Source organism: Pseudophryne corroboree, chromosome 6 (genome assembly GCF_028390025.1).
Source record: "Pseudophryne corroboree isolate aPseCor3 chromosome 6, aPseCor3.hap2, whole genome shotgun sequence".
Taxonomy (NCBI): domain Eukaryota; kingdom Metazoa; phylum Chordata; class Amphibia; order Anura; family Myobatrachidae; genus Pseudophryne; species Pseudophryne corroboree.
In genome coordinates, this window is record NC_086449.1 from 579,180,215 (window position 1) to 579,194,002 (window position 13,788).

General features: G+C 46.6%; 1 protein-coding gene across 2 annotated transcripts in view; it reads right to left on the bottom strand.

Annotated features, from left to right (window-relative positions):
• CLTB (clathrin light chain B) overlaps positions 1 to 13,788 on the bottom strand; it is a 75,943-nt gene that overhangs the window by 36,680 nt on the left and 25,475 nt on the right. The window lies entirely within an intron of this gene.

A 13,788-nucleotide genomic window follows, 5' to 3' on the forward strand; every position in this document is an offset into this window, starting at 1 on the left:
TTTTACACAGAGATTTGGGGTAAATATACTTTTCACTGTTTTTCAAAGCCTCTGTGTCTGAAGCTCAGATCACCCTCATCTTGTCATCAATTAACACGAGTCCCCTCACTTAGAGTCTGAGTCTCAGTTGGACGGAATGAAGCTGTCTGACACAGTGGGGAATTGTTTCTGGTCCAAGTAGCACCACACATGTATTCCCATTTTGTATATGCAGAGTTGCAGTACAGACCTGGACGCATGGTATCACAAATGCGAGGGGTGTTCCTGAACGCTGACTTGGAGGTAACAGGGGGTTGGCTAAAAATGATGCACAAAGATGGTGCATCTGATGGGAGTGCCGCTGAAAGGGGTCTGGGTCGTTGGGTTGACCCAACTTAGGTCAACATTGCCCTTAGGTCAACAGGTCAAAAGATCGACGTGAGGTTTTTGACTGTTTTTGCTGTAGTTTTCTCTGTAAAGTGACGGGGAACCCAAATTAGTACACCATGTCCCATTGCGCTTCGCTCGGCACAGATTACCGTTCCAATAGTAGTCCATGTGGATCGTTAAGTATTAAAAAATCCAAATAATTTTTTTTATTTTTTTTTAAACTCACGTCAACCTAACGGCCATGTGGACCCAATGCATGTCGACCTAAGGGCAATGTTGACCTTCAGTGGTCGACCTAAGTTGGATCGACCTAACGACCGTATCCCACTGAAAGACTGCCAACATAGAAGGCTTTAGGTGCAAGTGTGGATGGTGCATCTAAAGTAGCACCAAGCGGTGTTTCCATATCTGCAGATGCTGACAGTGGACATTGCAGTCATTGTGCCATCGGACGCACGGCTGTACAGCAGGGAAGGGCTTTGTAGCGGCATCTGCATAAAGACACCGCTGCAGGAGTCCAACTCAGAATCAGAACCTTCATCTGCTAGGCTGTCTATTTTTATCTTTTAATCCAGCTTTTTGCCGTTTTGGAAGGAATAATACATAGATTTGTTTTTATACCATCAAAGGTAGATTATTTCGCCTCACATGGCAAAACCAAACTAATGCCATTATAAGGAAAATACTGGGTCCAGTTTATGCGAGTACTGAATAATCACCGATACTGATGTTGGAACGTGTCCAGCCCAAAAAGAGTTTAACAGGATCAGTAGAGAAGGGGTTAAGGGTATTTGATGTGAAAGCTACAAGCCCAGCCAATGCTTATCTGAATAATATAAATGTCCTTTGTAACCTGTGCCCTACACAGAAGCATTAAGGAAACCATTGTCAGAGCAATAGTAAACTACTTCCTGATAAGGCATTATCAGACTGAGCAAAGCTTTATTTGTAAAGCAAAGTGGTGTTTTCACCGGATATAATAAGACTTGCTGCTTATAAAAAAATAATGGCCGGCACAGAAGCGCCCATCAGCAACAGAGACACAACGGGTCTCTCCAGTGATGGAAGCCTATCTAACAAGGTATATGACTTAAATAAAGTATTTTTTTTTCAAATGGATACTAATATATATATATTTTTTTTTTTAAGGCATCGGAACTGAAAGCCCAAATCCAGCCTTCCAGTGACACCTTGCATACATGAACCAGCTAGCCAGGCCACACAATGGTCTCTCCATTTATACCCCTTTCACATCTCCAATGCCGGATCCCACCCGGAAATTGGAAACGTGTCCTTCCCGGGTGGGATCCGGCATTGGACCCTAAATGCAAGCTTCCAGACCCGGCAATTTGCCGGGTCAGTTGCCACAGCGGCGAGGGAGGAGCTGAGGCGGTGCTTGGAGATGAGCTCATTTTTGCGCCACCTTTCCCTATGTAGTGAACAGGTGCCACTAAACCTGTACTCAACCCAGGAATAACCCTTCTTAAAACTTGGATTTAATTACCGGGTCAGGCGACCCGGGAATTCTCCATGGCCCCTTTCACATCGCACAGTGACCCGGGTCATTGTTGCGATGTGAAAGGGGTATAAGTATACCCTCACTGCTGCCAGCCAGAATCAGTGAAAGCGCAGAGCACCACTCAGCTGCCTGGCCAGATTTTCTTGCTAAAGGAAGACAATGGGAGGTGTTCCATTGCTGTAGTAAGTGGCGGTAGCCCTATTGCCTAGTGTTTATTAATGGGCAACATGGCTATTGCCTGTTTGTTTTGATCTACAAATATACACAGTAAGGGTGTTGTCGCGTGAGTTCACAGTACATTTAATGGGCACTACACAATTGTTTCAAAATTAAATAATTCTTTTTTCATTAAACCAAGAGACTGCCAGAGTGATTTTTAAAACGACATCAGTGTTTTGGTCAAGTCTCTCAAGTGCTAAATGAAAAAATAATAAGAATTTACGCACAGGTAATTCTATTTCTCGTAGTCCGTAGTGGATGCTGGGTACTCCGTAAGGACCATGGGGTATAGACGGGCTCCGCAGGAGACTGGGCACTCTTAAAAGAAAGATTAGGTACTATATCTGGTGTGCACTCTATGCCCCTCCTCCAGACCTCAGTTAGGGAAACTGTGCCCGAAAGAGCTGACATTACTAGGAAAGGATTTGGAATCCAGGGTAAGACTCATACCAGCCACACCAATCACACTGTACAACTCGTGATAACTATACCCAGTTAACAGTATGAACAATAACTGAGCCTCTCTCAACAGATGGCTCATACAATAACCCTTTAGTTAAGCAATAACTATATACATGTATTGCAGAGAGTCCGCACTTGGGACGGGCTCCCAGCATCCACTACGGACTACGAGAAATAGAATTACCGGTGAGTAAGTTCTTATTTTCTCTGACGTCCTAGTGGATGCTGGGTACTCTGTAAGGACCATGGGGGTTATACCAAAGCTCCCAAACGGGCGGGAGAGTGCGGATGACTCTGCAGCACCGAATGAGCAAACTCAAGGTCCTCCTCAGCCAGGGTATCAAACTTGTAGAATTTTGCAAAAGTGTTTGAACCCGACCAAGTAGCAGCTCGGCAAAGTTGTAAAGCCGAGACCCCTCGGGCAGCCGCCCAAGAAGAGCCCACCTTCCTCGTGGAATGGGCTTTTACTGATTTAGGATGCGGCAGTCCAGCCGCAGAATGTGCAAGCTGAATGGTGCTACAGATCCAGCGAGCAATAGTCTGCTTTGAAGCAGGAGCACCCAGCTTGTTGGGTGCATGCAGGATAAATAGCGAGTCAGTTTTTCTGACTCTAGCCGTCCTGGAAACAAAGTTTCAGGGCCCGGACTACGTCCAGCAACTTGGAATCCTCCAAGTCCCTAGTAGCCACAGGCACCACAATAGGTTGGTTCAAATAAAACGATGATACCACCTTAGGGAGAAATTGGGGACGAGTCCTCCATTCTGCCCTTTCCATATGGAAAATCAGATATGGGCTTTTACATGACACAGCCGCCAATTCTGACACACGCCTAGTCCAAGCTAAGGCCAAAAGCATGACCACTTTCCACGTGAGATATTTTAGCTCCACGGTCTTAAGTGGCTCAAACCAGTGGGATTTTAGGAATCCAACACACGTTAAGATCCCAAGGTGCCACTGGAGGCACAAAAGGGGCTGAATATGCAGCACCCCTGTAACAACGTCCGAACTTCAGGCAGTGAAGCCAGTTCTTTTTGAGAGAAAAAGGGATAGGGCCGAAATCTTGGCCTTTATGGATCCTAATTTTAGGCCCATAGTCACTCCTGACTGCAGGAATCGACCCCCCTGGAATTCCTCTGTAGGGCCTTCCCGGCCACACACCAAGCAACCTATTTTCGCCATATACAGTGAAAAAGTCTTGTTGTCACGTCTTTCCTAGCCTTTATCAGCGTAGGAATAACTGCATCCAGAATGCCCTTTTCCGCTAGGATCCGGCGTTCAACCGCCATGCCGTCCAACGCAGCCGCGGTAAGTCTTGGATCAGACAGGGTCCCTGTTGCAACATGTCCTGACTGAGAGGCAGAGGCCATGGGTCCTCTGAGAGCATTTCTTTCAGTTCCGGGTACCGAGTCCTTCTTGGCCAATCCGGAGCAAAGAATATTGTTCTCACTCCTCCGTTTATTACAATTCTCAGCCCTTGGGTCTGAGAGGAAGAGGAGGGAACATATAGACCGACTGGAACACCCACGGTGTTACTAGTGCGACCACAGCTATCGCCTGAGAGTCCCTTGACCCAGCGTAAAACCTTTTTTATCTTTTTATTGAGGTGGGACGCCATGTAGTCCACCTGAGGCAGTTTCCATCAATTTGCAAAACTGCGTGAAGACTTCCTGATGAAGTCACCACTTTCCCGGGTGGAGGTCGTGTCCACTCCCGGAATGAACACTGCTGACAGTGCGCTTACTTGATTCTCCGCCCAGCGAAGAATTCTGGTGGCTTCTACCCTCGCCACCCTGCTCCTTGTGCCGCCCTGGCGGTTTACATGAGCCCCTGCGGTCTGACTGGATCAGAACCGGTTGGTCGCGAAGCAGGAACTCCGCTTGACTTAGGGCGTTGTATATGGCCCTTAGTTCCCGGATATTGATGTGAAGGCAAGTCTGTTGGCTTGACCACAAACCTTGGAATTTTCTTCCCTGTGTAACTGCCCCCCACCCTCGGAGGCTTGCATCCGTGGTCACCAGGACCCAGTCCTGAATGCCGAATCTGCGGCCCTCGAGAAGGTGAGCACTCCGCAGCCACCACAGGAGAGACACCCTGGCCCTGGGGGATAGGGTGATTAACCGATGCATCTGAAGATGTGATCCGGACCACTTGTCCAGTAAATTCCATTGTCCTTGCATGGAACCTGCCGAAGGGAATGGCCTCGTATGATGCCACCATCCTTCCCAGGACTCGAGTGCAGTGATGCACGGACACCTGTTTTGGTTTTAATAGGTTCCTGACCAGTGTCATGAGCTCCTGAGCTCTCTCTATCGGGAGATAAACCCTTTTGTCCAGAATCATGCCTAGGAAAGGCAGATGAGCCATAGGAACCAACTGCGACTTTGGAATATTTAGAATCCAGCCGTGTTGTCGTTACACTTCCAGAGAAAGTGATACGCTGTTCAGCAACTGCTCTCTTGATCTCGCTTTTATGAGGAGATCGTCCCAGTACGGGATAATTGTGACACCTTGCTTCCACAGGAGCACCATCATTTCCGCCATTACCTTGGTGTCGGGGCCGTGGAGAGACCAAACGGCAACGTCTGAAATTGGTAATGACAATCCTGTACCGCAAATCTGAGGTACGCCTGATGAGGTGGATAAACGGGGACATGAAGGTATGCATCCTTTATGTCCAGAGACACCATAAAATCTCCCCCTTTCAGGCTTGCTATGACCGCTCTTAGCGATTCCATTTTGAACTTGAACCCTTTCAGGTATATGTTCAGGGATTTTAAATTCAATATGGGTCTGACCGAACCGTCCGGTTTCGGGACTACAACATGGTCGAATAATAACCCCCTCCTTGTTGATGGAGGGGAACCTTGACCACCACCTGTTGAAGATACAATTTGTGAATTGCAGTTAACACTATTTCCCTCTCGTGGGGGGAAGCCGGTAGGGCCGTCGGTGAGGGGGCATCTCCTCAAAGTCCAGCTTGTATCCCTGAGACACAATATTGCCCAGGGATCCAACAGGGAGTGAACCCACTTGTGGCTGAAATTACGAAGACGTGCCCCCACCGGGCCTAGCTCCGCCTGTGGAGCCCCAGCGACATGCGGTGGATTTTGTAGAGGCCGGGGAGGACTTCTGTTCCTGGGAACTAGCTGTGTTGTGCAGCTTCTTTCCTCGGCCCCTGCCTCTGGCAAGAAAGGACGTACCTCAGACTTTCTTGTTTCTTTGTGATCGAAAGGCTGCATTTGATAATGTTGTGCTTTCCCAGGCTGTGCAGGAATATAAGGCAAAAGATCAGAATTACCAGCCATAGCTGTGGAGATCAGGTCCGAGATCCCTTCTCCACACAATCCTCAGCCTTCCATATGCCTCTTAAGTCGGCATCACCTGTCCATTGCATATCTACAGGACACGTCAAGCAGAAATCGACATAGCGTGGACTCTAGAACCCAGCAGACTAATGCCTTTTTGGGCCTGGTGTGTGTGTGTGTGTGTGTGTGTGTGTGTGTGTGTGTGTGTGTGTGTGTGTGTGTGTGTGTGTGTGTGTGTGTGTGTGTGTGTGTGTGTGTGTGTGTATGTATGTATGTATGTATGTATGTATGTATGTATATATATATATATATATATATATATATATATATATATATATATATATATATATATATATACATATACACACACACATACATACTAGGGTCTCAATCTCTGCTGATAAGGTACCTGTCCACGCTGCTACAGCGCTATTAACCCATGCCAACACAATCGCCGGTCTGAGTAGTGTACCAGAAAGTGCACGCTATCTGCAGGATCCCTGAGGATAGCTGTTAAGTCAGGGCTACCTTCTGGGCAAACGTGACACCCTAGGGGAAGATTCCCATCGTATCCTGGCCCTAGTAGGGGAAGGATACTCGCTGAGAATTCTTTGTGGGAAGCTGCAGCTTCATGTCTGGAGATTCCCGCTCTTTTTCTTCATGAGAGGAGGGAAATTTACCTAAGCTTACTTCCCCTTAACATGTGTACCCTTGTGTCAGGGACAGATGAGTCATCAGTGATATGCAAATCATCCTTTATTACAATAATCATATATTGAATACTTTCCTGCCATTTTGGCTGTAACTTTGCATTATCGTAGTCGACACTGGAGTCAGACTCCGTGTCGATATCAGTGTCTATTATTTTGGATAGTGAGCATTGTGAGACTCTGAAGGTCTCTGCGACATAGGGACAGACCTGTGTAGATTCACTGTCTGTTCTCTAATCTTTTGTGCAATAAACTCACCTTAGCACTTAATTACACATATCCAAACAGGTGTCAGCGTTGTCGACGGAGACACCCCTCACACACACATATTTGCTCCATCTCCTCCTTAGGGTAGCCTTTTACCTCAGACATGTCGATACACACGTACCGACACACCACACACTCAGGGAATGCTCATCTGAAGACAATTCCCCCACAAGGCCCTTTGGAGAGACAGAGAGAGAGTATGCCAGCACACACCCCAGCGCTATTAACCCAGGAATAACAGTAACTTAATGTTAACCCAGTAGCTGCTGTTTATATTGATTTTTGCGCCTAATTATGTGCCCCCCCTCTCTTTTTACCCTCTTCTACCGTGTAACTGCAGGGGAGAGACTGGGGAGCTTCCTCTCAGCGGTGCTGTGGAGAAAAAACATGGCGCTGGTGAGTGCTGAGGAAGAAGCCCCGCCCCCTCGACGGCGGGCTTCTGTCCCGCTTAAAAATAAAAAAAAATTGGCGGGGGCTCATACATATATACAGTGCCCAACTGTATATATGCTAAACTTTTGCCAAAGAGGTCCCAATTGCTGCCCAGGGCGCCCCCCCCCCCCGCGCCCTCTACAGTGACTGGAGTATGTGAGACGTGTGTGGGAGCAATGGCGCACAGCTGCAGTGCTGTGTGCTACCTCAGTGAAGACTGGAGTCTTCTGCCGCCGATTTCGAAGTCTTCTTGCTTCTTATGCTCACCCGTCTTCTGTCTTCCGGCTCTGCGAGGGGGACGGCGGCGCGGCTCCGGGATCGGACGACGAGGGTGAGATCCTGTGTACGATCCCTCTGGAGCTAATGGTGTCCAGTAGCCTAAGAAGCAGGACCTATCTTCAGAGAGTAGGGCTGCTTCTCTCCCCTCTGTCCCACGATGCAGGGAGTCTGTTGCCAGCAGAGCTCCCTGAAAATAAAAAACCTAACAAAATACTTTCTTACAGCAAGCTCAGGAGAGCTCACTGAACAGCACCCAGCTCGTCCGGGCACAGATTCAAACTGGAGGAGGGACATAGAGGGAGGAGCCAGAGCACACAAGAATCTAAATTCTTTCTTAAAGTGCCCATGTCTCCTGCGGAGCCCGTCTATTCCCCATGGTCCTTACGGAGTCCCCAGCATCCACTAGGACGTTAGAGAAACACTATTTCAAATGTAATACAGTATATTTTGAGGAGACTTGTTATAAGCTGTGAGATGTAAAAGCACTGCCCTTTTCCAGCTGCAATAATGACATTACACAATTAGACATAAGCACTTAGGAAGCCTGAATCCCACCTGTGTGATAATATATGGGCTTGTAGTGGAGTCTGAAGGCATATTGGACAGATTATACACTCCAAAAAGACACACATGCATAAAATTGTACCATCCATTATAACCAATGTGTTCCCATTGTCTACCAATGGAAGGACTGAGAAATTGCATATTTATGCCCAAGTGAGGATTACACATCGTAGCGGAAGCATCAGGCAACAGTCACTTCTACCCCTGTTTCTAACCATTATGTTTGCTTAAGGAATTCACGTGCTCTTAGGTTTTAATAAAACAATTTTAAACATGTTCACAAAAACATAAAACATATGCACATGCAACTAACACCTATCAACCTCAGAAGTGAATTTGCCATCAGCCAAACTGGTTAGATATCATCACTATAAATTAGTATTTGCCCTCAGATAGCCACAACAGAAACAGCTGGTATCCGTCTCTGTGGCAGTAACATACTGTACTGCCTACGTCAGAACACCTCTTCTAGGGAGGCCAATCCCAGGCCATTTTTTCAATCTTGGGTATCGGGACTGAAAAATGGTCAATCCTGGGATTGGCTTTTTTAATGTGTGTATGCCCGTCCCCCATGCCCCGCCCCACCTCTCTCCACCCTGCAGACATAACTCACCAAACTGCAGGGGCAGTGGCGTTGAAAAACTTAATTCATACTCGGCGGCAGGTAACGGGCTGGTGACTGCAGGTTGAGTCAGGAGGAGGTGGCGGGTGACGGGCTGGTGACTGCACAGGGTGACCTCAGAGTCAGAGGTCACTCTCCGCAGGGGGAGCCAGGAGGAGGGAGCCGGGCATCGTTCGGTGGCCTGAGGACGCTCAACGCTGCCCAATATTAAAGGGCCGTCTGATCCCGCAATCCCCGGGATTGAAGCTTCCAATCCCGGACGATTTTTGGCCCAAATCCTGGGATTGGCCACCCTAACCCCTTCCCACCCCTGTTGATATGCATGTGACTGATTACTGGGCATTTGCAGAGCCAAACTGCATATTAAAGCAACTATGTCCAGATCATCTTCAGGTGCAATGTAATTATTCTGTTTGATAGATGGCAAATCTTGTTCACATAAGTCTTTTTTGACTAATTCATGAAATACAGTGATGTAGTGTCCTTTTGGATTCTAAAGGATAATATTTTGATTTCCTTTTCAGGCCTGATTTGGATTCAGTATCTGGGTTGATGTTTAACTCCTTTCTAGCAAAGTGTCGTGTGTGTGTGTGTGTGTAATATATATATATATATATATATATATATATATATATATATATATATATATATATATATATATATATATATATATATATATATATATATATATATATACATACACACACACACACTGAAAAGACACTTTGCTAGAAAGGAGTTAAACATCAACCCAGATACTGAATCCAAATCAGGCCTGAAAAGGAAATCAAAATATTATCCTTTAGAATCCAAAAGGACACTACATCACTGTATTTCATGAATTAGTCAAAAAAGACCTATGTGAACAAGATTTGCCATCTATCAAACAGAATAATCTGAAGAACACTGAAAAGCATGCCTTGAAAGAACTGAAAAACAATCCTGACATTGTAATCAAACAAGCCGACAAAGGAGAAGTCGTTATCCTGGATAGATCTGCATACGAAAAAGAAGCAATGCGCCTCCTAAGTGACAACATTTCCTACAAAAAGTTAACACAAGATCCCACTCAATAATACACAGATGACCTGAGAAAAATGTTAGTACACTATCTACATCAACATGTTCTGGATAAGGATGAATACCAATTTCTTATGACCACCTCTCCCGTGATTCCAATATTTTATTTTTTACCAAAGATACATAAAAATGTGACACCCCCCCCCCCCCCCCCCCCGGCAGACCAATTATCGCGGGGATTGACTCACTTACATCCCACCTATCCGAGTATATAGATCTTTTCCTGAGAAAATACGTTATGGAATTACCATCTTACCTAAAGGACACAAACAGCGTGCTAGATATTTTGAAAAAGGAAACTTGGAAGGAGACATATCTATGGGTCACAATCGATGTCGAGAGTCTGTATACGTGTATCATTCATGAAACTGGAATCATTGCATGTAAAAAATTCCTGGACAGAGATACAAGTCTGACTACTTTACACAAACAGGCAATTTGTGATTTCCTCAGATTCATCCTCAGCCACAACTACTTCAAATTTAAGGAAACATTCTACCTGCAAATATGTGGAACAGCTATGGGGACTATTTTTGCCCCTAGCTTTGCCAATCTCCTAATAGGCAGCTGGGAAGAGGAGAACATCTATTCGAACAACTCCTTTGCCAATCAATTGGTTGTTTATAAAAAAAATAAGAATTTACTTACCGATAATTCTATTTCTCGGAGTCCGTAGTGGATGCTGGGGTTCCTGAAAGGACCATGGGGAATAGCGGCTCCGCAGGAGACAGGGCACAAAAAGTAAAGCTTTAGGATCAGGTGGTGTGCACTGGCTCCTCCCCCTATGACCCTCCTCCAAGCCAGTTGGATACTGTGCCCGGACGAGCGTACATAATAAGGAAGGATTTTGAATCCCGGGTAAGACTCATACCAGCCACACCAATCACACTGTACAACCTGTGATCTGAACCCAGTTAACAGTATGATAACAGCGGAGCCTCTGAAAAGATGGCTCACAACAATAATAACCCGATTTTTGTAACTATGTACAAGTATTGCAGATAATCCGCACTTGGGATGGGCGCCCAGCATCCACTACGGACTCCGAGAAATAGAATTATCGGTAAGTAAATTCTTATTTTCTCTATCGTCCTAGTGGATGCTGGGGTTCCTGAAAGGACCATGGGGATAATACCAAAGCTCCCAAACGGGCGGGAGAGTGCGGATGACTCTGCAGCACCGAATGAGAGAACTCCAGGTCCTCCTTAGCCAGGGTATCAAATTTGTAGGATTTTACAAACGTGTTTGCCCCTGACTAAATAACCGCTCGGCAAAGTTGTAAAAGCCGAGACCCCTCGGGCAGCCGCCCAAGATGAGCCCACCTTCCTTGTGGAATGGGCATTTACATATTTTGGCTGTGGCAGGCCTGCCACAGAATGTGCAAGCTGAATTGTATTACACATCCAACTAGCAATAGTCTGCTTAGAAGCAAAAGCACCCAGTTTGTTGGGTGCATACAGGATAACAGCAAGTCAGTTTTCCTGACTCCAGCCGTCCTGGAACATATTTTCAGGGCCCTGACAACATCTAGCAACTTGGAGTCCTCCAAGTCCCTAGTAGGTGCAAGGCACCACAATAAGCTGGTTCAGGTGAAACACTGACACCACCTTAGGGAGAGAACTGGGGACGAGTCCGCAGCTCTGCCCTGTCCGAATGGACAAACAGATATGGGCTTTTTTGAGAAAAAACCACCAATTTGACACTCGCCTGGTCCAGGCCAGGGCCAAGATCATGGTCACTTTTCATGTGAGATGCTTCAAATCCACAGATTTGACTGGTTTTAAACCAATGTGATTTGAGGAATCCCAGAACTACATTGAGATCCCACAGTGCCACTGGAGGCACAAAAGGGGGTTGTATATGCAATACTCCCTTGACAAAATTCTGGACTTCAGGAACTGAAGCCAATTCTTTCTGGAAGAAAATCGACAGGGCCGAAATTTGAACCTTAATGGACCCCAATTTGAGGCCCATAGACACTCCTGTTTTCAGGAAATGCAGGAAACGACCGAGTTGAAATTTCTTTGTGGGGCCTTCCTGGCCTCACACCACGCAACATATTTTCGCCACATGTGGTGATAATGTTGTGCGGTCACCTCCTTTCTGGCTTTGACCAGGGTAGGAATGACCTCTTCCGGAATGCCTTTTTCCCTTAGGATCCGGCGTTCCACCGCCATGCCGACAAACGCAGCTGCGGTAAGTCTTGGAACAGACATGGTACTTGCTGAAGCAAGTCCCTTCTTAGCGGCAGAGGCCATAAAACCTCTGTAAGCATCTCTTGAAGTTCCGGGTACCAAGTCCTTCTTGGCCAATCCGGAGCCATGAGTATAGTTCTTACTCCTCTACGTCTTATAATTCTCAGCACCTTAGGTATGAGAAGCAGAGGAGGGAACACATACACCGACTGGTACACCCACGGTGTTACCAGAACGTCCACAGCTATTGCCTGAGGGTCTCTTGACCTGGCGCAATACCTGTCCCGTTTTTTGTTCAGACGGGACGCCATCATGTCCACCTTTGGTATTTCCCAACGGTTTACAATCATGTGGAAAAAACTTCCCGATGAAGTTTCCACTCTCCCGGGTGGAGGTCGTGCCTGCTGAGGAAGTCTGCTTCCCAGTTTCCATTCCCGGGATGAAACACTGCTGACAGTGCTATCACATGATTTTCCGCCCAGCGAAAAGTCCTTGCAGTTTTTGCCATTGCCCTCCTGCTTCTTGTGTCGCCCTGTCTGTTTACGTGGGCGACTGCCGTGATGTTTTTCCCACTGGATCAATACCGGCTGACCTTGAAGCAGAGGTCTTGCTAAGCTTAGAGTATTATAAATTTACCCTTAGCTCCAGTATATTTATGTGGAGAAAAGTCTCCAGACTTGATCACACTCCCTGGAAATTTTTTTCCTTGTGTGACTGCTCCCCAGCCTCTCGGGCTGGGCTCCGTGGTCACCAGCATCCAATCCTGAATGCCAAATCTGCGGCCCTCTAGAAGATGGGCACTCTATAACCACCACAGGAGAGACACCCTTGTCCTTGGATATAGGGTTATCCGCTGATGCATCTGAAGATGCGATCCGGACCATTTGTCCAGCAGATCCCACTGAAAAGTTCTTGCGTGAAATCTGCCGAATGGAATTGCTTCGTAGGAAGCCACCATTTTTACCAGGACCCTTGTGCAATGATGCACTGTTTTTAGGAGGTTCCTGACTAGCTCGGATAACTCCCTGGCTTTCTCTTCCGGGAGAAACACCTTTTTCTGGACTGTGTCCAGAATCATCCCTAGGCACAGCAGACGTGTCGTCGGGATCAGCTGCGATTTTGGAATATTTAGAATCCACCCGTGCTGTTGTAGCAGTATCCGAGATAGTGCTACTCCGACCTCCAACTGTTCCCTGGACTATGCCCTTATCAGGAGATCGTCCAAGTAAGGGATAATTAAGACGCCTTTTCTTCGAAGAAGAATCATCATTTCGGCCATTACCTTGGTAAAGACCCGGGGTGCCGTGGACAATCCAAACGGCAGCGTCTAAAACTGATAGTGACAGTTCTGCACCACGAACCTGAGGTACCCTTAGTGAGAAGGGCAAATTTGGGACATAGGGGTAAGCATCCCTGATGTCCCCGGACACTATATAGTCCCCTTCTTCCTGGTTCGTTATCACTGCTCTGAGTGACTCCATCTTGATTTGAACCTTTGTAAGTGTTCAAAAAAATTTTTTTTTTTTTTTTTTTAGAATAAGTCTCACCTAGCCTTCTGGCTTCAGTACCACAATATAGTGTGGAATAATACCCCTTTTCCTTGTAGTAGGAGGGGTAATTTAATTATCACCTGCTGGGAAAACAGCTTGTGAATTTTTTCCCATACTGCCTCCTTGTCGGAGGGAGACCTTGGTAAAGCAGACTTCAGGAGCCTGCGAAGAGGAAACGTCTCTACATTCCAATCTGTACCCCTGGGATACTACT